The following is a 27,583-nucleotide window of genomic DNA, read 5'->3' as shown; positions in this document are numbered from 1 at the left end:
GACAGATGTCAGAGATGAGAGTCTGCAGGGAAGGGAAGAAACAGAGAAGTTCAGATGAAAAGGCAAAATTGCACATTATCATCCTTCAGATGGATTGTGAAACCCCTGGCAATGGATGAGTTCACCTGGAGAGACTGTGAATGGACAAAGAGAAGAATATATGCTGGTGCCAATAAAGTAACTGTCACTTAAGTTACTAATTAATAACCCTTGGATGGGCTGAAACATTTTTAATCAAACTAACATAACAAAAACAGAAAAGTGAGCAAGCACTGACAGTGGGTAATTCCATGTATACACCTGCCCACCCATTGCAGAGAAGTAGGGAACATACTTGGGTCACTTTGCACAATAGTATGGCTGCATGAGCCAGTTTCTCACAGACGAATGTGCAGTGTCACTCTGTCAGCATCATCTCTGTCACTACCATTACTTTCTGCAGCAGTGCAGATTCCTTTCAAAGGTTGCAATGCTTTGCTGTTGGAGAGGAGAGGATACACTGTTTGAAGTAGTCTGACTCCTGCTCAAGCCCCAAGAGTAGACACAGACTATGCCAAGACACCCCGGTGGTGGTTGTTGCCCTTTAATGGGAAATTTTAGAATTTGCACAGACCTTTTAGAAAACTGCATACTGAGTCCCAAACAAACCAGAACAGTCCTGGTACCAATGCTTACAACCAAAACTTCGCTATTGTATTCATTGACACGTTTTTAAGTGGCACTTTCATAGTGAAGAGAACGGGGATGATGGACCTACTATTTCTTTGCTATTAAAACTAACTTTAGACTAACTTCCTCCTCACTTCCTACAAACACAAGCAACTACTTTGAGGCCTCCGCACCAAGGCCAGAGCATGCACCCCTGGTTCTCTCTCATGCCATGGAGGTATAACTGCTGCAGACTCTAGTAAACTCACATGATGGCCTCACATTTTCATAGATGACTAGTGATTTAGTATGCCTCCATTTTTGGTTACCCACTGTGATAACATAAGGGGCTTGATTATCGGGAAGCGTTGATTGCCCACCCCCTGAAAATTAGGCCCCTTTATGGAGTCTCAAGTTGGCCACACAAAAATGGAGGCATGTGCTTACCTTTATACACAAGTAAAGGTAGTACACACTGTGTCACCTGCATAAAATTGAGCATGTGTATAAGCATTTGCAGGAACAGGGCCAAATGTTTGTTTAATTTGACCAGAAAATAATGACCTCCTTAAACAGTTAAGGGATCAGTATTTTTCTGTATGAAACAAATCCAAAAATATTGTAAAAACAATAATATTGTATGGTTCCTTTCCCTTTGAATTATGACTCCCCTACAGAATTTTTTCCACTCTGTATTATGACTTAAATATGCATATATCTCTGATGCTCTTCATTTTGGAAAGTGCAGTGTTAAGCAAACTCCCTCCTTCAGTTAACAGCTACTATTTCTGTTTTGATATCTTGCTGTGCTGGATGTTACTGCTGTGCAGACTGTCATATACGGTTTTACTGTTAGAGTTTTATATTTCTCTCCTAGTGTGGAAATGCTAGGATGCCCCCTATTGTTGAAATAAAAATAAAACTTTTAGTAGCTGCTATCAGTAGTGCTAAATTCAGAAAGCAAAATACAAAGGGACAATGCTGCTGAAAAATAACAGTATTTTATCTAAAGCTATGGGTCACTCCAAAAAGCCACACAGATGGAATATTAAGGCTGAAATTGAAATCTGTAGTCAGTGAATTACTCATGCTCTTCCCCTTCCTTCTAATGCCAGCCCTTATCTCTATGCAATAGAATACAGACATTGTAAGTAGTGTCTTTCATTATTTACCATAACACAGAGCACTGAGACATAATATTACACAAACATTTATTTGTATAAAAGCTTTCACTAGGGCCAAGGTACAAATATCCCATCACTGGTGGCAGTAAAATATCAGATTCTGCAAGTATATGAACACTGGAGCAATTCCATGTCAAACTGTCCTAATACATGTAATGAATATGGACAAGGGAGCTAAAGATGAGGGTAGATTGGGATGGGAATAGGAAGAGTCAAATTAAGCACAATATTCCCTGGCTTTTGTGAGTTTAAATCTCTATCCTAACATTCCAGCAACATAATTTTTGTGATTTTCTCATTCTTTTTATAAAGAAAAGAAACTAGAAAGTGGCAGAAATGAGCGGGCTGAGATCTTAGGACTCTGCTAATTGCAGAACTTCATAACATAGATACATAATGCCATTTACAAAGCTTGCAAATATTCCATATAGCGAGCACTGCTGCTTATCAGCTCTGGGCAGTCACACCAGCTATCCTCAACTGTTCATCATTTCACCTGCAAAACTTTGTTCTGAAAAGCTAATTATAGGACAGGCAGGTAGCACCACCTATTAGGAAGGGTGCTTAATGCTTCCCAATACAAGACACTGTTTTCAGTTGCTTAAAACTTTGCCAAACACTAACCATTTGGGCTGTAATTTTCCATGCCAGTGGTCTGACCCAGGCTGTTTCTTCCCCTTCCCCCCACATCCTCCCCAGCCAAAATGATTAAACTGTTTCTGAAAACAAAGCTAGAAAAAATATGTTTTGCCCATAGTAAAACATCCTAATACCCTTTCCCCCTCTCTTTTGAACAGCTCTAGAGCTCCCGTGCTTTGGTGCAGGGACTTGAAATTTGGCAGGAGGTGGGCTTTGCATCAGAGATGTACCTTTTGCCACCTCCATGAAAATCAGCCCAAATTTGGCTGAGTAATAAGCCTCTGAAAAGAAGAAGTTACTCACCTTTTGCAGTAACGATGGTTCTTCGAGATGTGTGTCCCTGTGAGTGCTCCACTCTAGGTGTCGGTGCGTCCCTGCACCAGAGATCAGAGATTTCTCGCAGCAGTACTCAGTCGGGGGAAGGGTGTGCACAGGAGTTGTCTCGTGCACCCGTTGGCATCTCCTGTAGCGTGCGCACCACCAACTGTCCCCTCCGTTCCTTCTCTACCACAGAACTCAGCTGTGTGAACTCCAAAGTAGAGGGGAGGAGGAGGGTGGGTAGTGCAGCACCCACAGGGACACACATCTCGAAGAACCATCATTACTGCACAAGGTGAGTAACTTCTTCTTCTTTGAGTGGTGTCCCTGTGGGTGCTCCACTCTAGGTGTTTGTAGAGTTATGTTCAGAGTTATGTATAAGTGTGTGATGAGAGCACTGTGAGGCTAACGATAGAGTCTGAGACAAGGCCTTGGGTGATAGCGTAATGCTTTGCAAAAGTGTGCTCTGATGTCCAGGTTGCAGCTCTACAAATATCTATGAAGGGGAATCATAGAATATCAGGGTTGGAAGGGACCTCAGGAGGTCATCTAGTCCAAACTCCTGCTCAAAGCAGGACCAATCCCCAATTAAATCATCCCAGCCACGGCTTTGTCAAGCCTGACCTTAAAAACTTCTAAGGAAGGAGATTCTACCACCTCCCTAGGTAACGCATTCCACTGTTTCACCACCCTCCTAGTGAAAAAGTTTTTCCTAATATCCAACCTAAACCTCCCCCACTGCAACTTGAGACCATTACTCCTTGTCCTGTCCTCTTCTACCACTGAGAATAGTCTAGAACCATCCTCTTTGGAACCACCTCTCAGGTAGCTGAAAGCAGCTATCAAATCCCCCCTCATTCTTCTCTTCTTCAGACTAAACAATCCCAGTTCTCTCAGCCTCTCCTCATAAGTCATGTGTTCCAGACCTCTAATCATTTTTGTTGCCCTTCGCTGGCCTCTCTCCAATTTATCCACATCCTTCTTGTAGTGCGGGGCCCAAAACTGGACACAGTACTCCAGATGAGGCCTCACCAATGTCGAATAGAGGGGAATGATCACGTCCCTTGATCTGCTGGCTATGCCCCTACTTATACATACCAAAATGCCATTGGCCTTCTTGGCAACAAGGGCACACTGCTGACTCATATCCAGCTTCTCATCCACTGTCACCCCTAGGTCCTTTTCCGCAGAACTGCTGCCTAGCCATTCGGTCCCTAGTCTGTAGCGGTGCATTGGGTTCTTCCGTCCTAAGTGCAGGACCCTGCACTTATCCTTGTTGAACCTCATCAGATTTCTTTTGGCCCAATCCTCCAATTTGTCTAGGTCCCACTGTATCCTATCCCTGCCCTCCAGCATATCTACCACTCCTCCTAGTTTAGTATCATCCACAAATTTGCTGAGAGTGCAATCCACACCATCCTCCAGATCATTTATGAAGATATTGAACAAAACCGGCCCCAGGACCGACCCTTGGGGCACTCCACTTGATACCAGCTGCCAACTAGACATGGAGTCATTGATCACTACCCGTTGAGCCCGACAATCTAGCCAACTTTCTACCCACCTTATAGTGCATTCATCCAGCCCATACTTCTTTAACTTGCTGACAAGAATACTGTGGGAGACCGTGTCAAAAGCTTTTGCTAAAGTCAAGAAACAATACATCCACTGCTTTCCCTTCATCCACAGAACCAGTAATCTCATCATAGAAGGCGATTAGATTAGTCAGGCATGACCTTCCCTTGGTGAATCCATGCTGACTGTTCCTGATCACTTTCCTCTCATGTAAGTGCTTCAGGATTGATTCCTTGAGGACATGCTCCATGATTTTTCCAGGGACTGAGGTGAGGCTGACTGGCCTGTAGTTCCCAGGATCCTCCTTCTTCCCTTTTTTAAAGATTGGCACTACATTCGCCTTTTTCCAGTCATCCGGGACTTCCCCCGTTCGCCATGAGTTTTCAAAGATAATGGCCAATGGCTCTGCAATCACAGCCCCCAATTTCTTTAGCACTCTTGGATGCAATGCGTCAGGCCCCATGGACTTGTGCACATCCAGCTTTTCTAAATAGTCCCTAACCACCTCTTTCTCCACAGAGGGCTGGCCACCTACTCCCCATGCTGTGATGCCCAGCGCAGCAGTCTGGGAGCTGACCTTGTTCGTGAAGACAGAGGCAAAAAAAGCATTGGGTACATTAGCTTTTTCCACATCCTCTGTCACTAGGTCGCCTCCCTCATTCAGTAAGGGGCCCACACTTTCCTTGGCTTTCTTCTTGTTGCCAACATACCTGAAGAAACCCTTCTTCTTACTCTTAACATCTCTTGCTAGCTGCAGCTCCAGGTGTGATTTGGCCCTCCTGATTTCATTCCTACATGCCCGAGCAATATTTTTATACTCTTCCCTGGTCATTTGTCCAATCTTCCACTTCTTGTAAGCTTCTTTTTTATGTTTAAGATCCGCAAGGATTTCACTGCTAAGCCAAGCTGGTCGCCTGCCATATTTACTATTCTTTCAACACATCGGGATGGTTTGTCCCTGTAACCTCAATAGGGATTCCTTGAAATACAGCCAGCTCTCCTGGACTCCTTTCCCCTTCATGTTATTCCCCCAGGGGATCCTACCCATCAGTTCCCTGAGGGAGTCGAAATCTGCTTTCCTGAAGTCCAGGGTCCGTATTCTGCTGCTTACCTTTCTTCCCTGTGTCAGGATCCTGAACTCAACCAACTCATGGTCACTGCCTCCCAGATTCCCGTCCACTTTTGCTTCCCCCACTAATTCTTCCCGGTTTGTGAGCAGCAGGTCAAGAAAAGCTCCCCTCCTAGTTGGCTCCTCCAGCACTTGCACCAGGAAATTGTCCCCTACATTTTCCAAAAACTTCCTGGATTGTCTATGCACCGCTGTAGTGCTCTCCCAGCAGATATCAGGAAGATTAAAGTCGCCCATGAGAACCAGGGCGTGTGATCTAGTAGCTTCTGCGAGTTGCCGGAAGAAAGCCTCATCCATGCAATTGATGTCGCCATGGCTCGCATTGAGTGGGATCTGATGTCCACAGGAGGTTCTTTGTGAAGCAGGTGGTAGCAAGTTTGAATACAGGTAGAGACCCATTTGGAGAGTCTCTGGGTCAATATTGTAGAGCCCTTAGAGCTCTCTGCTGTGGAGACGAATTGTCTCCATGACTTGCAAAATGGTTTAGTTCTGTCCAAGTAGAAGGCTACAGACCATCTGACATCTAGCATGTGCAACGTTGCTTCTCGAGAGTCCTTATATGGCTTGGGATAGAAGACAGGTAAGTGTATGGTTTGGTTAATATGAAAATTTGTAGCCACTTTGGGCAAGAATTTTGGGTGAGGATGTAACATGATTTTGTCTTTGGTAAATATAGTGTTCAGCCATCAATGCTCCTATTTCACTGACACATCTTGCAGACATGATTGCCGCTAGGAATGCAACCTTCATTGACATATGTAGGAGCAATCAGGTTGCTAGAGGTTCAAAGGGTGGTTTTGGGAGACATTTGAGCACAAGATTGAGATCCCATGCTGGTGCAGGTTGGCATACTTCTGGATGCATGTTCTGTATACCTGCTAGAAAACGTTGTGTAATCGGGTGAGTGAATTTTGAAGCCCCTTCTATTTGTTTGTGGAGGGCCATGATGGCAGCCAGGTGTACTTTAATAGAACTTATGGCTAACCCCATTTCCTTCGGTTCTAGTAGATAGTCCAGGATCATAGATAGAGGTGCCTTGGTCGTGTCCAGCTGTTTTTGCTGACACCAAAGGGAGAATCTTCTCCACTTGTGGCGGTAAGTATTTCTAGTGGTGAGGTGACAGCTATTTAATAATACCTGTTTTACTTTCTCCAAACAGTTCAGTTCCCCATATTGGAACCAGAGAGGAGTCATGCTTTGAGACTGAGTTTCGCTGGGTCTGAATGGAGCATCAGGCCCTTGTTCTGGGACAGGAGATCCGTCCGGAAAGGCAGCAGTTGTGGGGCACAGACTGCTAGATGTGAGAGGTATGGAAACCAAGTCTGTCTGGGCCATGTGGGGACAATGAGAATGTATGTTCTGTCAAGTCATATCTTGTGGATGACCCGTGGGATCAGTGGTATCGGCAGGAAGGTGTATATGGGTGATGCGTTCCACGGGATGAGGATAACGATCCCAGTGCCAGGCCTGCCCTGCAGCAAAAGAATGGACATTTGTGATCTGTCGCTGAGGCGAAAAGGTTGATTACTGGGTAACCCCATTTTTGGAATATCATGCTGAGAACACTGTCGTGGATTTCCCACTCGTGTTCTTGTGAGAAGTGCCTGCTGAAGTTGTCGGCTGTAGTGTTTTGGCAACCTGGTAGGTATGATGCTGTGATGTTTACATTGTTGCGGATGCAGAAGTTCCATAAATTCATGGCTTCTATGCATAGCAAGTGAGACCTGGCTCCTCCTTGGCGATTGATGTAAAACATGCACGCCACATTGTCGGTGAAAACTGAGATTGAGGTTCACGTATCAGTGGGAGGAAGTGTCGGCATGCATTGTGTACTTTGTGGAGCTCCAGGAGATTGATATGTAGTCTGGTTTCCGTCGCGGACCACTTGCCTTGTACATTGTGATGACTCAAGTGGGTGCCCCAACCTATCAGGGAGGCATCTGTTGTAATAGTCACTAACGGGGGGTCTTGTTGAAAGGGAATTCTGGAGCATACTTTCCCTGGCTGCGTCCACCATTGTAGGGAGAGGATGACCCTTGGTGGTAGTGTCACACGTCTGCTGAGAGAGTGTTTGCTGGGTGCATAGACCGTGCTCAACCAGTGCTGCAGACAGCGCATATGGAGTCTGGCATACTTTACTACGAAAGTCGTAGCTGCCATATGTCCCAGAATCTGAAGGCATGTCCTCACTGAAATTTGTGGGCTGATGGTCACCATGGAAATAAAATTGGTCAATGTAGTGAATCTGTGGTTTGGCAATATTGCCTTGGCTTGTATGGAGTCGAGGCCGGCTCCGATAAACTCCAATCACTGGGTTGGTTCCATGATGGATTTCTTTTTATTTATCTGTAGACATAGCTGGTGAAACAGGTCTATTGTGGTCTTCAGCATGCCTGCCGTTTCTTGTCGGTTGGTACCCTTAAGAAGGTGATCGTCCAAATAGGGGAAGATTATGACTCCTTTGCTTTGTTAATGTGCTGCCGCGAGCATTTTTGAGAATACGCGGGGAGCAGTGGACAGTCCGAAGGGAAGGACCCTGCACTGGTAGTGGTTGGGTCCTATTGTGAACCACAGGAACCATCTGTGGGCAGGATGTATTGTAATATAGAAGTATGCATCTTGGAGGTCGAGGGCTAGTCCCCCTGTCTAGCGCTGGGATTACTGTGGCCAGAGTGACCATTTTGAACCTGTGGTTGCGTACGAACCTGTTGAGTTTTTGGAGATCTAAGATTGGTCTCCACCCCCCTCCTTTCTTCTCTGTCAGGAAATATTTGGAATAAAAACCCTCCCTCGGTATTGATGTGGTACTGGCTCTACAGCACCCAGCAGCAGGAGGTGCTCTACTTCCTGTTGCAGAAGGTGCTCGTGAGAGGGGTCCCTGAAAAGGGACAGGGAAGGGGGGATAGGAGGGATGGCAGTGAAAGGAATGGTGTAGCCAGATTGTATGAGCTCCAAAGCCCATTGATCTGCGGTTATCGTAGCCCAGGCATGGTAAAATGGGTGTAGGCAGTGACCAAAATTGTGGGATGGGGTATCTGTTGGCACTAGAGGTGTGGGGAGGTGTGTGCGTACCCTCCACCAAGACTTCAAAATTGTGGCTTAGATGTAGATGGATGGGTGGACGAGGCCCTGGTTCTGTGGAGCTCGTCGTCTCTGAGCCTGTTGTTTGGGTGTGTTCTGAGTGAAGTACCATGGTTGTTGATGGTTAAACAAGATGTATTGTGACCTCTGGTATGGTATAAAGTGAGGGCGTCTGTCAGGCGGTGGGTGCTTGCCTAGCGTACGCAGCGTTGCTCAGGAGTCCTTCATGGTATGGAGGATGTCGTCTGTTTGAGACGAGAATAGTTTAGCCCTAAGGAAGGGGAGGTCCTCCACTTTTAGCTGTAGTTCTTTTGGAATTCCCAAAGCCTGCAACCGTGATGTTCTTCTCATAACCACAGCTGTTGCGGTTGTTCAGTTAGCTGTGTTCTCTACATCCATTGAGGCTTGCAGCGCTGTGTGGGCTATTAACTGACCCTCATTGATAATGGCATTGAGTTGAGGACGTTTATGCTTGGGGAGGTCCTCCACAAGCTCTTGTATTTTACTACAGAGTACGGTAACTCCTCACTTAAAGTCGTCCCAGTTAACGTTGTTTCGTTGTTACGTTGCTGATCAATTAGGGAACATGCTCATTTAAAGTTGTGCAATGCTCCCTTATAATGTACTTTGGCAGCCACCTGTTTTGTCCACTGCTTGCAGGAAGAGCAGCCCGTTGCAGCTAGCTGGTGGGGGCTTGGAACCAGGGTGGACCGGCAGCCCCCCTATCAGCTCCCTGCTCCTTTACGTTCCCTGTGCGGCAGCCTTGCCAGCAGTTCAGCTGTCCCTCCCCCCACTGCCATGTGCTGCTCCTGCCCTCTGCCTTGGAGCTGCTCCCGAGAGCCTCCTGCTTGCTGTGCAGGGGAGGGGGGAAGTGGAGGGCTAATGTCAGGGAGCACTCACTGAAGTCAATGGGAGCTGTGGTTTGCACATCTGGCCCTAGGTATTTCAAATTGAGCGTGTCAAATTAGTGGCTATTTTGACCACTCTGTGTGCCTCCGTTCCCCATTTTTAAAATGGAGATAATCCCACCGCCGTCACCTCACAAGGGTGTTGTGAAAATAAATTCATATTTGTGAAGTGCTCAGGTACTATTGTTATGAGTGCCATAGAAAAGCCCATAAGGAAATTAATAACTCTCTCTTCAGAGCAGGGTTTGAATGGTGTGCAGTAAATATGGCACAGGCCACACATATCTCCTCAATATTCAAACAAAATGTTGAACAGCTGCACATAAACAGCATCATCCATTCTGTGCACTGAATGCAACAAGGGTCCTGTGTTAAAAATAGTATGTCATCATGTAATTAAAGATGGTAATACATAAGCATAAGGAGGTTGAATTAAGATAGAACAGACAACCTTAAGTTTTGATTTTCCTAAATTTTGCATGCTTGAGTTTGCAACCTTAATCATGTTAAACTTTTGTGTGTGTAATAGTATATAGATAATTGTAATGTGCATATACCAAATTGCATCATAGAAAAAATTGGTTATGTGACTTAAAACAGCAAGGGCTGCTGTATATCAGGATTTCTGTCACAAAACTTGTGACATATTTTATATACGCTAAGGACTGAAAACAATCAAAGCACTTAGAACTTTAGACCAAAATTTTCAAATTTAGGGGCCTGAAATTAGGTGTCTAACACCATATCTAGGCATCTAAATAAATAGTCGATTTTCAAAGGTGCCGAGAGCAGCTCCAACTCCCAGCGACAGCAGGAAAATGAAGCTGAAACAATACAATATATTCTCCCACCTGCATATATCACTATAGAACATTTAAAGAATTATATTTTATAAATAACCCTACCATCAGTCACCAAACAAAGTGAAAATTATGCATAAACCTACAATTGCCTGTGGAACTAAAGAGATTAATTTAATACCGTATTTCTACTTTCTGTCTAGCAGTGGAAGGCAGAACAGTGATTTATATGCATATTTCCATAGCTGGTCTATTCAGCTAATTCTTTATTTTGATCTTTTTAGCTCATAATGAGAGTGATATGTCAGAAGGACTGTGGGTCCTGAGACAGTGTGCCATCAGCCTATCAGAAAAATATATGAGACACATGGGGGCAGAGAAACATAGTTACTGCCTCACTTGCCCACAAGGGAAAAGGCTCCCTTAGATACTTTTTTAACAAATAACCACTTTGGTGCATAACAGAGATCATCCCTTATGGAAAAATCTTGCGGAATTTAATAGTGGAAAATGATGAATGTCATCAATAGAAATTAAATAGAATTCTATAGAAAGTACCTCTTTCCCCTTTCTCCCTCTCCCCCTCACATGGTTCTCTGTGTCAAAGAACAGGACAGACAATATCCATTGTTGCTCCAGTGATAAATTGAAGATCTAGCTATTTCTGAACCTTCTGGGCTAGGAGTGAGAGCTTTCTATTTTAAATGGAAGACTCCCAGCTGTGACAATGGGATTCAACTCTTGCTTTTAGGCCTAGAAGCCACAAGACAACAGAACTTAAAATCATCACATTATTACATGTAGGCAACTTATCCATAACTCTTAGAAGTTTCTGAGATCTGCTACTTATTTAAAGTGAAACAAAAACATATATAGTTGAACTTATGGTTCTATGCATTACTTAAGCCCCACTTAAGGCCTGTTTTGAGGACTGATGCGGAACATAGGCCTTGTGCTAGCTCTTTGCCCATGAGTCCTCCGATAAAACATAGGTCCCTTCTTAGTAGAAGTTTAACTACTAGTCATATATGTGCAACACAGCTGAGATAAAATTGTGGGAGTAAAACAATCTGTAGATGCAGCAGTAACCTGAATATATATTAAAATAATAATATTTTGTACTTACTTTGTTCCTTCCATCCAACAAAAATCAAAGTACTTTTCAAAATAAAACAGATTATGCAGCTGTATACATTAAGGTAGATTCTGATCTCATACAAATGTAAATCTGGAGTAGCTTCATTTGATTCAATGGTCCTACTCCAGATTTACACTAGTATAACAGATCAGAATCTGAGGCTTTGTCCACATCAGAGCACTCAGCTGATCATTCTTCTATAGGTTGCATTGGGCTAACTGAAACACCATTAATTGTGTCTATACTACCCACCCTGAATTGATGCAATATTTGCCCTTGAGTCCACATTAAAATGTAAAATATTAATACTATCATGCTTTACGCTAGTGCTTATTAGCAGAATTTAGTCCTCAATTTTGTTATATTTTCAATCTCATCATTTTTTGCAGGGATACTTTTGTTGTTGTTGCATATATTTATTGTGAGATTTAATTAATGTTTTGTCTCCACTCCTGCAAACTCTTTTATAACTGCAAAACAAAGTCACCCAAGGACTAATCCATGTCATTTAAAAGCCTTTGCACTCTGATTTCAACTCTTTCTTCTACCTCAAATCCAATCAGAAGCGGGATCTTTCACAAAACCTAGACTCTGCAGAAGATTTCAAGGCTTAAAGAAAATGTATTTTTAGAAATAAGTATACTTTAGCTATTTAGGCTGACCTGACTTTGACTCTAAATTGCTGATAAAATCTGATCTAATAAGTGCATAGCACAAGGAAGATTATTCTTTCTAAAATGAAGAAAAGGCAACCCCCTGTTGCTAAAAAAACAACAGAAAAGACATCTACTTTGTGAATACAGCATGAAAAAAAATCTCACATTGATATTCATTTCAGTCAACATTTTCAGAATTTAGGTCCCTCTTTTTTTTTTTGCCACCTAACTATATGTTTAGGCACTGAAAGTTTTAAGACATACTGAGCACCTAGGAGCAACCAAAGAGAGCTAATATTTAATTATTAGCAGAATTTACCACCAATAACCCTATATGTATTTTCAATACCAAAAATATAGATACTTTTGAACTACATAAAGTGCAATTTTTAGTGGAAATGATACAGAACTATGTGAAATCTAGCAAAGGCTGCAGACCTTATGTGTACATCCAACTGAGCTATGCACCAGGCTGCTCAAATGGGCCACGCATATTACTTCAGCAAAGATCAACAAATGTTTCCCCCAGCAAATCGAAAAAGTGTGGAGACTTTATTGTAATAGTCTCCCATGAACATTAATCCTGACTCACAACAGCCAAAATCTTTCCATTCACAGCTTTGTAATCTATTATGGCATTTTCAAAATATAAGGAGAAATAATGAAATATGAGCTTAAAGTTAAGCACAGAAGTTATACGCCAACTGTGGTTTCAACCCTGGGGACTGGAACCCTACTCTAATAATGACACATACTGGACATAGTGGTTCTCTGGCATGCCCATCTGGTAGAAAAGCATTGTGCCCACTCAATAAGGTGATATGCCATTTGAGCAGATGGTGACAACCATCAATAAAAATATAGTCTGTTTAATGCAAGTGGAAGCTTCCTGAACAGATTCCTCCTAGTGACAAACACCATTAAATTAGGGCAACACGATTAATCACAAAAGCATCTTGCCTATTCATGTCTGTGGTCAAAACAAACAGATTAAATCCTATTTCTTGTGCACTGTACCCAGACATGCATCCATTTCATGTATTTCATCTCTCATAAAGGGGCTACTAGCATTCTGAGAATTGCACCCAAATAATTATACATAGCGGCTGACAAATGAACTTGACTCTTCACCAGTGGTGAATGGATGAGTACTAACCTTTGTGAGATGTACCTGACTTCAGTCAGTGTCATAGCTGATGCATGTAGTTTGTTAAACAGCAATGAAACAGACCAATCTTATGTATTTCCCTGAAAAGCTGGGGAACAAGAGACTCAGAAGCTCTCTCTTCCCCCCAGTACTTTCATCAAGCAACTGTGGGTTGAATCCATACCCTTGTAAAAATGCAGCGAAACGTATTAGAAGCTTCTTTTTTTCTGTTGTTCTTGCTCTCTCATCTCTTTTTCCTTCATATTCATTGTATGGTTTTTCTGACATCTTCACTGAGCAGTTTACCTTGTTTGTGTTTTGGTGAGAGTGCAACAGCTGGTCAGGAATCAGAACAGGAAAACTAGGGGATAATATGACAGGAGTTACCAGCTACAAAATTTAGGAGAAGCTTGTTGTTAAATGGCAAGTTTAGGGCTTGTCTCTGCAAAATGTTAAGGGTCAACCTCTGAAAGGTGGGTTGGGAAATAATTCTCTTAAGAGGGCAGGCCTGGAGAATCACAATGGTATATGCATGTGTGCACCCTGTCTTGTCTTGTACACTTTTGTTGAAAAAGCTCTAAGTAAAAGTTTTTAGAAAAATAAAAGACACTTATGGCATTATAGACTGACACAATGCAATAGTAATACAGGGCCACATTTTACACCGAATTATAATACATACAATCCTGTTAAACAAAGGATGGAATGAGGAAAGTCAATGGGACACAGTAATACCAAGATATAAAATATATCGCAAGGACAGAACAGGTCGTGCGGTGGGGGAGGGGGAAGAGGGAATGGCACTATATGTGAAAGAAAGTGTAGAATCAAATGAAGGACAAATCTTAAATGAGCCAAACTGTACCATAGAATCTCTATGGATAGTAATTCCATGCTCCAATAATGAGAATACAGCAGTAGGGCTATATTATTGACCACCTGACCAGGATGGTGACTCTGAAATGCTCAGGGAGATTAGAGAGGCTATAAAAATAAAAAACTCAATAATAATGGGGGATTTCAACTATCCCCTTATTGACTGGGTACATGTCACCTCAGGAAGGGATGCAGAGATAAAGTTTCTTGACACCTTAAATGACTGCTTCTTGGAGCAGCTAGTTCTGGAACCCACAAGAAGAGAGGCAACTCTTGATTTAGTCCTAAGTGGAGCACAGGATCTGGTCCAAGAAGTGATTATAGCTGGACAGCTTGGTAATAGTGACCATAATATAATTAAATTTAACATCCCTGTGCCAGGAAAAATACCACAGCAGCCCAACATGTTAGCATTTAATTTCAGAACGAGGGACTAGAACAAAAATGAGGAAGTTAGTTAAACAGAAATTAAAGGTACAGTGCCAAAAGTGCAAGCTGCACAGAAACTTTTTAAAGACACCATAATAGAGGCTCAACTTAAATATATATCTCAAATAAAAAAACATAGTAAGAATTTCAAAAAAGTGCCACCGTGGCTAAACAACAAAGTAAAAGAAGCAGTTAGAGGCAAAAAGGCATCCTTTAAAAAGTGGAAGTTAAACAGAAAGACTCACAAACTCTGGCAAATGAATATAATTAGGAAGGCCAAAAGATAATCTGAAGAACAACTAGCCAAAGGCTCAAAAAGTAATAGCAAATTTTTTTTAAGTACATCAGAAGCAGGAAGCCTGCTAAACAACCAGTGGGGCCACTGGATGATCAAGATGCTAAAGGAGCACTCAAGGACAATAAGGCCATTGCAGTGAAACTAAATGAATTCTTTGCATCGGTCTTCATGGCTGAGGATGTGAGGGAGATTTCCAAACCTCAGCCATTCTTTCTAGGTGACAAATCTGAGGAACTGTACCAGACTGAGGTGTCATTAGAGGAGGTTTAGGGACAAATTGATAAACTAAACAGTAATAAGTCATCATGACCAGATGGTATTCACCCAAAAGTTCTGAAGGAACTCAAACGTGAACTTTCAGAACAACTAACTGTAGTCTGTAACCTATCATTTAAATCATCTTCTGTACCAAATGACTGGAGGATAGCTAACATGATACCAATTTTTAAAAAGGGTTCCAGAGGTTATCCCAGCAATTACAGGCTGGTAAGCCTGACTTCAGAAGAGAAGAGTGAGGGGGGATTTGATAGCAGCCTTCAACTACCTGAAGGGAGGGTTCCAAAGAGGATAGAGCTAGGCTGTTCTCAGTGGTGACAGATGACAGAACAAGAAGCAGTGGTCTCAAGTTGCAGTGGAGGAGGTCTAGGTTGGATAGTAGGAAAAACTATTTCACTAGGAGGATAGTGAAGCACTGGAATGGGTTATCTAGGGAGGTGGTGGTATCTCCAACCTTAGAGGTTTTTAAGGCCCGGCTTGACAAAGCCCTGGCTAGGATAATTTAGTTGGAGTTGGTCCTGCTTTGAGCAGGGGGGTGGACTACATGACCTCTTGAGGTTTCTTCCAACCCTAATCTTCTTCTATGACTTCAGTACCGGCCAAACTTGTTGTAACTATAGTAAACAACAAAATGGTCAGACACATAGATGAACGTAATTTGTTGGGGAAGAGTCAACATGGTTTTTATAAAGGGAAATCATGCCTCACAAATCTAGAATTATTTGAGGGGGTCAACAATCATGTGGATAAGGGGGATCCAGTGGATATACTGTACTTAGATATTCAGAAAGTCTTTGACAAGGTTCCTCACCAAAGGCTCTTAAGCAAAGTAAGCTGTCATGGGATAAGAGGGAAGCTCCTCTCGTGGATTGGTAACTGGTTAAAACAGGGATTGGCAACCTTTGGCCCACGGCCTGCCAGGGTAAGCCCCCTGGCGGGCCAGGCTGGTTTGTTTACCTACCACGTCTGCTAGTTTGTCCAATCGCAGCTCCCACTGGCTGCGGTTTGCCGCTCCAGGCCAATGGGGGCTGTGGGAAGTGGCGGCCAGAGCATCCCTCAGCCCGCGCTACTACCCCCATCCCCCATTTGCCTGGAGCAGCGAACTGTGGCAAGTGGGAGCTGTGATCAGCTGAACCAGTGGATGCAGCAGGTAAACAAACCGGCCCAGCTCCCTGGTGTGCCACGGGCCAAAGGTTGCCAATCCCTGGGTTAAAAGATAGGAAACAAAGGGTAGGAATAAATGGTCAGTTTTCAGGATGGAGGGGGTAAATATTGGTGTCCCCCAGGGGTCTGTACTGGCACCAGTCCTATTCAACATATTCATAAATGATCTGGAAAAAGGGATAAACAGTGAGGTGGCAAAATTTGCAGATGATACAAAACTACTCAAGATAGTTAAGTCCCAAGCAGACTGTGAAGAGCTACTAAAGGATCTCACAAAACTGGGTGACTGGGCAACAAAATGGCATATGAAATTCAATGTTGATAAATGCAAAGTAATGCACATTGGAAAACATAATCCCAACTATATATATAAAATTATGGGGTCTAAATTAGCTGTTACCACTCAAGAAGGAGATCTTGGAGTCATTGTGGATAGTTCTCTGAAAACATCCACTCAATGTGCAGCGGCAGTCAAGAAAGTGAACAGAATGTTGGGAATCATTAAGAAAGGGATAGGTAATAAAATAGATGATATCATATTGCCTCCATATAAATCAATGGTACGCCCACATCTTGAATACTGTATGCAGATCTGGTTGCCGCATCTCAAAAAATATATGTTGGAATTGGAAAATTTCACAAAATGGCAACAAAAATGATTACGGGTATGGAACAGCTTCCATATGAGGAGAGATTAATAAGACTGGGACTTTTCATCTTGGAAAAGATTTGACTAAGGGGAGATATGATAGAGGTCTATAAAATCATGACTGGTGTGGAGAAATAAGGAAGTGTTATTGACTTCTTCTCTTAACACAAGAACTAGGGGTCACCGAATAAAATTAATAGGCAGCAGGTTTAAAACAAACAAAAGGAAGTATTTTTTCATACAACACACAGTCAACCTGTGGAACACCTTGCCAGAGGATGTGAAGGCCAAGTCTATAACAGGGTTAAAAAAAAAACTAGATAAATTCATGGAGGATAGGTCCATCAATGGCTGTTAGCCAGGATGGGCAGGAATGAGTCCCTAGAAGCTTTGTCAGAAGCTGGGAATGGGGATGGATCACTTGATGATTACCTGTTCTGTTCATTCCCTCTGGGGCACCTGGCATTAGCCACTGGTAGAAGACAGGATACTAGGCTAGATGGACCTTTGGTCTGTCCCAGTATGGCCGTTGTTAAAGGGGCCTGATTCTCCAGTCTTATTAGTGTTTAAATTCTCATATAGTGTTTCAACTGGCCCTAAACTCTATGAATCTCTGAAATCAGGAGTAACTGCTTTTATTCCAGTGGAATTTTACTACCATAAAACTGGTGTGAGAGGAGAATCATGTCCAATGGGTTTGCACAGGATGTAAATTACTGCCAAATTTGGCCCACAATCTATAGGCCTACTACATATGTCCACAAGTTTAGGACACTGTGATATTAACTGAGCCAGAATAAGTATATAAAATACTTTTGTAACTAAGACATTTCACCTCACTATTTTTCGTTTTTCAAAATTCTCATCTTCAGCACCAATTTTTCACAGTTTAATATGCTGGAGAATAAGAGACTAATACTCTTCATATATCTTTTTTTCAACAGAAAGAGTACGGAAGTTGTTTTACCTCCCACACTGTAAGTTCAGACCATTTAATCTGTCTTAAAATTTAAGAGGAGAGCAAGATACTTGACAGAGCCAATTACAATAGATAAATTATTAAATAAGCTATTCTTCAGAGTATTTTGTGGCAAGACATAAAAATGAGTGCAGGGAGAAAAAGAGACATTGCAGCTATATGTGTGCTTTGTATTTCAGCTAATACCCCTTTCCAAGAAAACACTGTAAAGTAACAATAGACCAAATGATTCCCCATGGAGTTACACCAGAATGAATTTGGCTCAACAAGTTTTGAACCATTCAATTTTGACAAAATATTCACATTTCTAGGTATTTTGAACAGTAGTCCAGGGATTCTCAAGCTTCATTGTACCACGACCCCTTTCTGACAACAAAAATTGCTACATGACCCCAGGAGCAGGGACTGAAGCCTGAGCCCATCCAAGCCCTGCCACCCTGGTGAGGGGTGTCAAAGCCAAAGTCCCACTGCCCCAGAGGGCGGGGGGCAGCCGAAGCCCAAGGGCTTCAGCCCCAGGCAGGGACCTGTAATCTGAGCCCCACTGCCCAAGGCTGAAGCCCTCAGGCTTCAGCCCCAGACAGTGGGACTCGGGCTTTGCCTTCAGCCCCTGGCCCCAGCAAGTCAAATCAGCCCTGGCAACCCCTTTAAAATGGAGTTGGAACCCACTTTGAGGTCCCAACCCACAGTTTGAGAACCGCTGCAGTAGTCTGATCTATGAAGTCTGAGTATTGAATACTCTCTGTGATTGATACTTTGTAAGTACCTAGCATAGATTATGAAAATTCATTCATTTTACCAGTTATTGTAACTATTAAATGTTATATGGAAAGGTACTTATATTTTTGTTATAGCCCACTCACTCACTGGATAAGTTTGATTGTTTACAGTACAAGCAGCATCTGAGTGCTGCTGAAAGTTTTTTAGTTGATCCCTTTTGACAATTTAGGTGTTAGATATATAACACATTTTACTTCAAAGCAGCCTCCTTTTCTGGTTGAACCAATTCTGAAGACTGCACAAAGGCATTCATACTACAATAGAGAAAAGAGGGGGGAAAATGTCATTTCTATCAGCTGGGTATAAGTCAAGAGAACTTTAAAGTCATTGAATACAATTTATAGTTCTGAAGCCTAAAACTATATCACTGAATCCACAAATGTTGGGCCGACTACCAAATAAGAACAGAAAGATTTTTGCACAAGGATTTTATATGTATTCCATAAACCTTTTCACAAAAAGAGAAAAATGAAAGGATTGTGAAACTCTCCAAAATTCATTGGCTGCTATGTGACTAGTGATTACATTTTTTAAAAGTCTGTGTGTATATTCTGATGCAAAGCAAGTAAATGCAAGTGGAATTTACAGGCCTGTTCAGTGATTAATCCTTTAAAGCTTTGGAAGATATGAATAGGTTAGGTGAACATTGCTTCAAGTTCACTGCAAATCCCACCTCAGAAGAAAACCTTTAGTTTGTGGTTAAGATGATATTGGCACAAGATTAAAACAGGATTTATAAGACTTTTTTATTTTGTGCTTATTTAGCAGACAGTCCAAGAGTAATGTTTCACTCCATTCCACTGGCAGGGGGGAAAATGAAGATTATGTTTTTGAAAGAAAAAATATGAAAGTGTCTGTGCTATTTCAGGTTTCTGAATATCTTCTATGAATATATGCATCTGGTAACTTGGTCCTATAGCGAAAAAAGTCGCTAAATCTTTCTTTCATCTCGAAATTTCCATTAGAAACAAAACAAACAACCACCACCAAACCCCACCTCCCCCCCCCCAAAAAAAAACAAAAAAAAAGAACACTCTTTTTATGACCAGATCCTGGTTGGCACTTGTGGAGCCACAGAGAGGACACAAGGACTCTTTCCCACCCCCATCCCCGCTCGTGTCAACAGCATAAGGATCAGGCATAATTTCACTCAGGTGGTGTAATCCTGGCCCCACTGAAGTCAATGGCAAAACTGCCATTGACTTCAATAAGGTCAGGATTTCAGCAGGATGTTCAGGGATTGCTCCCTCCCTGTTTCCCCAAGGATACCCCGAAGTGGATGAGGAGAGCAGGGCCATGACACTGCCACCCACTCCCCGCTAACCCGCAGAATGGGACTAGTTCACACAGAGGAGCAAACTGCCCCCCATAAAAGGAGGTAGCAGTGTTATGGTGGATCATATTAAAGAAGTTCTGTATTAAAATCACAAATGAGTTTGATTCCCCATAGGTTAAATTCCAGGGTATAATGAAAAGGTCTCTTGGTTTTTGGTCTCTTGTTTTTACTCTTTTTCTTCCTCTCTGCATGAAACTTGCCAGCTGCTAATTGTGTTAGTACATCCTAAGACAGAGTCTGTTCTCAAAGCAATACTTTGTAACAACAACTACTCACACAGAGAGAGACTCAAAGCGATACTTTGTAACAACAGAAACAGCACACAGAGATTCCCCGCCCTTTTGTTGTATTTATCTCGCTTTCAGAGTAGCAGCCGTGTTAGTCTGTATCCGCAAAAAGAAAAGGAGGACTTGTGACACCTTAGAGACTAACAAATTTATTTGAGCATAAGCTTTCATGGGCTACAGCTCACTTCATCAGATGCATTCAGTAGAAAATACAGTGGGGAGATTTTATATACACAGAGAACATGAAACAATAGGTGTTACCATACAGACTGTAACAAGAGTAATCAGGTAAGGTAAGCTATTACCAGCAGGAGAGCGGGGGGGACAGGGGACCTTTTGTTCCTCACATGTTCTTGTCAACTGCTGGAAATGGCCCACCTTGATTATCACTACAAAAGGTCCCACCACCCCCCGCTCTCCTGCTGGTAATAACTCACCTTACCTGAAAAAAGAAAAGGAGTACTTGTGGCACCTTAGAGACTAACCAATTTATTTGAGCATAAGCTTTCGTGAGCTACAGCTCACTTCATCGGATGCATTCAGATGAAGTGAGCTGTAGCTCACGAAAGCTTATGCTCAAATAAATTGGTTAGTCTCTAAGGTGCCACAAGTACTCCTTTTCTTTTTGCGAATACAAACTAACACGGCTGTTACTCTGAAACCTGTCACCTTACCTGATCACTCTTGTTACAGTCTGTATGGTAACACCCATTGTTTCATGTTCTCTGTGTATATAAAATCTCCCCACTATATTTTCCACTACATGCATCCGATGAAGTGAGCTGTAGCTCACGAAAGCTTATGCTCAAATAAATTTGTTAGTCTCTAAGGTGCCACAAGTCCTCCTTTTCTTATCTGGCTTTGTTAACAATTGTGATTAAAATAGAGATAGAGGATGTATGTGGATGGTTGCTTAGGGTGGATAATACATGAATGATCAGGGAGGTGCCAGCCTAAGAATCCAGTCTCCATCGGCCAAAGAAGGCGTCAAGTGGAAACAACTAGAGGACCCCTGGAGGGCAGACTGGAATCCACCCAACAGCCTCAAGGATGGGAGAACCGAAGAACAAGATAACATCTGGCAGCACGGAGCTGTCAGGAATGTGCCATCTGCTGATTGATTCAGCAACAGCATGATGAAGCAATTCCCATACACTGACATAGGAATAAATTCCTATAAAAATGGACTCTAGAAACTGAGAACTTTGGGGTCTGATTCTGCAAACCAACTTCCAGGAGCGTCAGATGTGCATCTGACAAGGCCCTGCTCCCTCCTCATGTCCAGGCCACCTGGCCAGTGGCTTGGCATGAGCAACTCTAAGGCTGGTAACTATGACAACAACCTTGCAGAACCTCTGTGTGTGTATGTATGAATGTGTGAATAAATATGAAATTGAATGGAATGTTACAGCTATAACTAACTGCTTACTATGATTCTTTCTGTATTCACAATAAAGGTGACATTTTACCTTATTCCCTTTAATAAGATCCTGCTGGTTTTTATTTTATTGGTATAGCAGCAGCAAACGTGCACTTCCTGCTTGCTGGGGATCTCCAGGAGGCATCCACATGACAGAATTCTTCCTGATGATCTCCCTGGAATGAAGTGGTTCCACACCACCTCCAATGCATAATTTTTCCTAACAGGCACGATTTAGCCTTCAAAATACTACTACTACACCTCCCAGCTGCAGTGTAGACACAGTCACTAAGAACAATGGGGGATGGCAGCCATTTAGAAAGAGAGCAATTCTGTGAATGTCTCTCTGAAGAAGGAAATTTTATGTGCCAGCCTCTGCTAACAAACTTTCAGTTATGAAAAAATAACCACAAAAGAAGCCAATACCCTATTTCTTTTCAAAAATTACCCATTACACCAGGTCTGCTCCCCAGAGAGGCAGCAGGGAGGGGAAACTAGGGGACGTGAGCACACACACATATATATGCACATGCATGCAGTGAAATCTGGGGGTTGCAGGAGGTGGGAGGAAACTAGAGGCTCTGTCTGTGCACGCAAGGGAATGAAGGCTGGTTCAAAAGGCAAGAGGAATTTGGAAGACAAGAGACTGAAGGAAATGGATGTGTACACTTTGGCTGCATTGCACTGTTCTGGTAAAAACACAACACAAAACAAAACCACAACTGTAATCCCAGTTTAACTAGCCTGTATGCTCTGGGTGCTTTGTGTTGCTTCAGAATGGCACAAAGCAGCCAGAGTGTGCCAGTTAATCTCACCATACAAGATAATTTTTAAAAAGATATAAGACTTCATAGGATATTTCTAATGATTTGAAGATATCACTTGGTAACATTTTTGGTGAGTCTCTTGTTTAAAAATTTCATTCATAAACACTAGATAAAAAACAAACAAACAAAACAACAAGGATGTTCCCAAACAAAACTGTATTAAAATGGAGTTCAGACTGAGAGTACATGTCAATAATTTAGGATCAAATACATCTCAGAGATGTTGTAAGGATCCTAAAACCAACAACCTAAAGAGAGGGCAAGAAATACCTAATGTGTCATTTTAAAAATCATGTATTTTAATCTGTTTAATTATTTTTTTAATTTAATCTGGGAATACAAACATTAAATGCCTTTTTCATAAAATGTATGATTATGGCATATTTTCACTAAAAGGAAGAGTGAGAGCACCTCTAACACCCTGGACTGTGTACTTCCATACCTTAACTCTGAAATTCTTGGGTTGATGGCACTTTGTTCTGGAATAATTAATATAATTCAGGGTAAGAGACATTACAGAGATTATTGATATGTCTCTCAATTCTATATCTTAATTCCATCTAAGGGTATGTCTACAGTACGAAATTAGGTCGAATTTATAGAAGTCAATTTTTAGGAAGCAATTTTATACAGTCAATTGTGTGTGTCCCCACTAAGCGCATTAAATCGGTGGAGTGCGTCCACAGTACCATGGCTAGCGTCGACTTTCGGAGCATTGCACTGTGGGTAGCTATCCCACAGTTCCTGCAGTTTCCACTGCCCACTGGAATTCTGGATTGAGCTCCCAATGCCTGATGGGGCAAAAAGATTGTCGCAGGTGGTTTTGGGTACATGTGGTCAGTCGCCCCTCCCTCCATGAAAGCAACGGCAGACAATCGTTTCACGCCTTTTTTCCGTGCAGATGACATACTGCTGTCAGTAGATGGTGCAGTAGGACTGCTAACCGTCATCGTCATCCACTGCTTCTTCTGCAACTCTGCTCTCCTGGTGCCAAGAATCCACCTCGCAGGTCCTCTTGTCGTTCTGTATAAATATCTATTCCCCTGGCATCCATCATCATCCACCGCTTCCTCTGCAACTCTGCTCTGCTCTCCTGCAGATGACATACCATGGCCAACATGGAGCCCGCTCAGCTCACCGTTGCTGTTGTGAGCATTGTAAACATCTTGCGCATTATCCTGCAGTATGTGCAGAACCTGCAAAAGCAGGCAAGGAGGCGACGACAGCGCGATCACAATAATGATGAGGACATGGACACAGACTTCTCTCAAAGCATGGGCCTGGCAATTTGGACATCATGGTGGTAATGGGGCAGGTTCCTGCCATGGAACACTGATTCTTGGCCCAGGAAACAAGCACAGATTGGTGGGACTGCACAGTGTTGCAGGTCTGGGATGATTCACAGTGGCTGCGAAACTTTCGCATGCGTAAGGGCACTTTCATGGAACTTTGTGACTTGCTTTCCCCTGCCCCGAAGTGCAAGAATACCAAGATGAGAGCAGCCGTCACAGTTGAGAAGCGAGTGGCAATAGCCCTGTGGAAGCTTGCAACGCCAGACAACTATGGGACAGTCGGGAATCAATTTGGAGTGGGTAAATCTACTGTGGGGGCTGCTGTGATCCAAGTAGCCAACGCAATCACTGAGCTGCTGCTATCAAGGGTAGTGACTCTGGGAAATGTGCAGGTCATAGTGGATGGCTTTACTGCAATGGGGTTCTCTAACTGTGGTGGGGCCATAGATGAAACGCATATCCCTATCTTGGGACTGGACCACTTTGGCAGCCAGTACGTAAACCGCAAGGGGTACTTTTGAATGGTGCTGCACTGGTGGATCACAAGGGACGTTTCGCCGACACCAACATGGGATGGCCAGGAAAGGTGCATGACGCTCGCATCTTCAGGAACTCTGGTCTGTTGGAACAGCTGCAGGAAGGAACTTACTTCCCAGTCCAGAAAATTACTGTTGGAGATGTTGAAATGCCTATAGTTATCCTTGGGGACCCCGCCTACCCCTTAATGCCATGGCTCATGAAGCCATACACAGGCACCCTGGACAGTAATAAGGAGCAGTTCAACTATAGGCTGAGCAAGTGCAGAATGGTGGCAGAATGTGCATTTGGACATTTAAAAGCTCGCTGGCACAGCTTACTGACTAGGTTAGACCTCAGCGAAACCAATATTCCCATTGTTATTGCTGCTTGCTGTGTGCTCCACAATATCTGTGAAAGTAAGGGGGAGACGTTTATGGCAGGGTGAGAGGTTGAGGCAAATCGCCTGGAGGCCGATTATGCACCGCCAGATACCAGGGTGATTAGAAGAGCACAGCTGGGTGCCCTGTGCATCAGAGAAGCTTTGAAAACCAGTTTCATGACTGGGCAGGCTACGGTGTGACACTTCTGTTTGTTTCTCCTTGATGAAAACCCGCCCCCTTGATTGACTCTACTTCCCTGTAAGCCAACTGACCTCCCCACTTCGATCACCACTTTCAGAGGCAATAAAGTCATTATTGTTTCAAAATCATGCATTCTTTATTAATTCATCACACAAATAGGGGGAAAACTCACAAGGTAGCCTGGGAGGGGTGGGTGAGGAGGGAAGCACCGGGTGGGGTGGTGGATGAGGGGAGGAGGGAAGGACAAGGCCACACTACAGTTCAAAACTTATTGAATGCCAGCCTACTGTTGCTTGGGCAATCCTCTGGGGTGGAGTGGCTGGGTGCCCATAGCCTCCCCTCTGCCCCTGCGTTCTTGGGCGTCTGGGTGAGGAGGCTGTGGAACTTGGGCAGGAGGACAGGCGGTTATACAGGGGCTGCAACAGCGGTCTGTGCTCCTGCTGCCTTTTCTGCAGCTCCACCAGATGCCTGAGCATCTCAGTTTGCTCCCCCATTAGCCTCAGCATTGCATCCTGCCTCCTCTCAGCATGCTCTTCCCTCCTCTCATCACATTCCTGGTCTCTGCCATTGTTTGCCTCCATGCATTCTGCTGAGCTCTCTCAGTGCAGGAGGACTGCATGAGCTATGAGAACATGTCATCACAAGTGCATTTTTTTCGCTTCCTAATCTGCGCTAACCTCTGGGACGGAGATGATGGGGGAGCGTAGAGACATTTGCAGCTGCGGGAGGAAAAAAAAGGGAGAGTAGTATTTAAAAAGATACATTTTAGAGAACAAAGGAAAGACTATTTCACACTGAATCAAGAGATTCACATTACATGGCACATGTGCTTCACTCCTGCCCCCTTGCCACCATGTGGCTAGTATCAGGGAAGATCCCTCTCAGCCAAACGTGAACAGCTCAGCATGAACGGGCTTCCCCACACCATGTGGCAAAGGCTTAGAGTACCTCCAGGAGAGCTGCATAGAGATGTCCCTGGAGGATTTCTGCTCCATCTCCAGACACGTTAACAGACTTTTCCAGTAGCTATACTGGCTGCAAATGCATCCCAAGTCTTCAGGGCAAATTAATCATTAAACATGCTTGCTTTTAAACCCTGTATTATATTTACAAAGGTACACTCACTAGAGGTGCCTTCTCCGGCTTCATGGTCCGGGAGCCCGCCTTGGGAGGGTATTAGCTCCAGGGTGATGAACAGTTCCTGGCTGCCGAGGAGAAGGGATTCTCCATTTGCCTGCTGTGCGCTATCCTCAATCTCCTTCTCCTCCTCATCTTCCTCCTCCACAAAATCCTCTTCCCTGTTGTGTGAGACTCCCCCCTTGCAGGTGTCCATGGACAGCGGTAGTGGTAGGGCCCCCCCTAGAATTGCATGCAGCTCATCATAGAAGTGGCATGTATGGGGCTCTAACCCAGAGTGACTGTTTGCATCCTTTGTTTTTTGGTAGGCTTGCTGCAGCTCCTTAACTTTCCCACGGCACTGCTGTGTGTCCCTGTTGTAGCCTCTGTCCATCATGCCCTTGGAGATTTTTGGCAAATATATTGGCATTTCATCTTTTGAAACAGAGTTCTGCCTGCATGGATTCTTCTCCCCATACAGCAATCAGATCCAGTACCTCCCGTTCAGTCCATGCTGGAGCTCTTTTGTGATTCTGGGACTTCATGGTCACCTGTGCTGATCAGCTTGTCACGCTGGCCAAACAGGAAATGAAATTCAAAAGTTCCCAGGGCTTTTCCTGTCTACCTGGCCAGTGCATCTGAGTTGAGAGTGCTGTCCAGAGCGGTCACAATGGAGCACTTTGGGATAGCTCCCGGAGGCCAATACCGTCGAATTGCATCCACACTACCCCAAATTCGATCCAGCGAGGTCAATTTTAGCGCTAAACCCCTTGCCAGAGAGGAATACAGAAATTGATTTTAAGAGCCCTTTAAGTTGACAAAACAGGTGTGGTCGTGTGGATGGGTGCAGGGTTAAATCAACCTAATGCTGCTAAATTCGACCTAAACTCATAGTGTAAACCAGGGCTTTAAGTGACATTTTTGTCTAGGCCTATATGTCTATTATGTTAACCTTAGTAAGATCTTGGACTCAATATCTATAGCAGTGAGTTCTACAAGCTACTCTTTCATTGCATAAGAAAGTATTTAATTTACTCAATTATAAATTTGTTGTTGAATAGCTTTGTGTATGTATTCTGAGAAAGGGGAAACAGGAGTGCCTGATTTTCCCTGACTACATTATTATTTGGTATACCTCTATCAAGTCCCTTCCTATTCTTCCTGTCAACTAAATAATCCCAATCTCTTCGTCTTTAGTTTTTAAATTGAAGTTTTTTCATATCTGTAGTCATTTCGAATGCCTATCTCTGTTGTTTCTATATCCTTTTTGAAATAAAGTGAACAGAACATAATATTCTAGGACAAGGGCATAATACTGATTCAGAAAAGAACATTATTATTTTCAGTCCCATTTTTTATTCATCCTAACATTTTATTTGCACACTGAGCAGAGATTTTCATTAAAATGTTATCACATGGCACCTCCATCATTACCCAGTGAACCTTGCTACCTGGCCAGTTAATATGGTTTTGCAGTCACAAACGCACATGAGGCTATTTATTACATAACAATACCATGCAACACAGGCTTATA

The 27,583-nt window shown here is 43.2% G+C and overlaps 1 long non-coding RNA gene across 1 annotated transcript in view; it reads left to right on the top strand.

Moving 5' to 3' along the window:
* LOC142070866 (uncharacterized) overlaps positions 1 to 6,792 on the top strand; it is a 34,845-nt gene extending 28,053 nt beyond the window's left edge. Inside the window, exon 3 of the long non-coding RNA XR_012666782.1 lies at positions 6,653 to 6,792. This is a non-coding gene — a long non-coding RNA (uncharacterized LOC142070866). The remainder of the gene's footprint in view (positions 1 to 6,652) is intronic.
* The last annotated feature ends 20,791 nt before the right edge of the window (positions 6,793 to 27,583 follow it).

Source organism: Caretta caretta, chromosome 2 (assembly GCF_965140235.1).
Source record: "Caretta caretta isolate rCarCar2 chromosome 2, rCarCar1.hap1, whole genome shotgun sequence".
Classification (NCBI taxonomy): domain Eukaryota; kingdom Metazoa; phylum Chordata; order Testudines; family Cheloniidae; genus Caretta; species Caretta caretta.
Note: the sequence above shows the minus strand (reverse complement) of the source record. Positions and strands in the feature narration are given on the sequence as shown.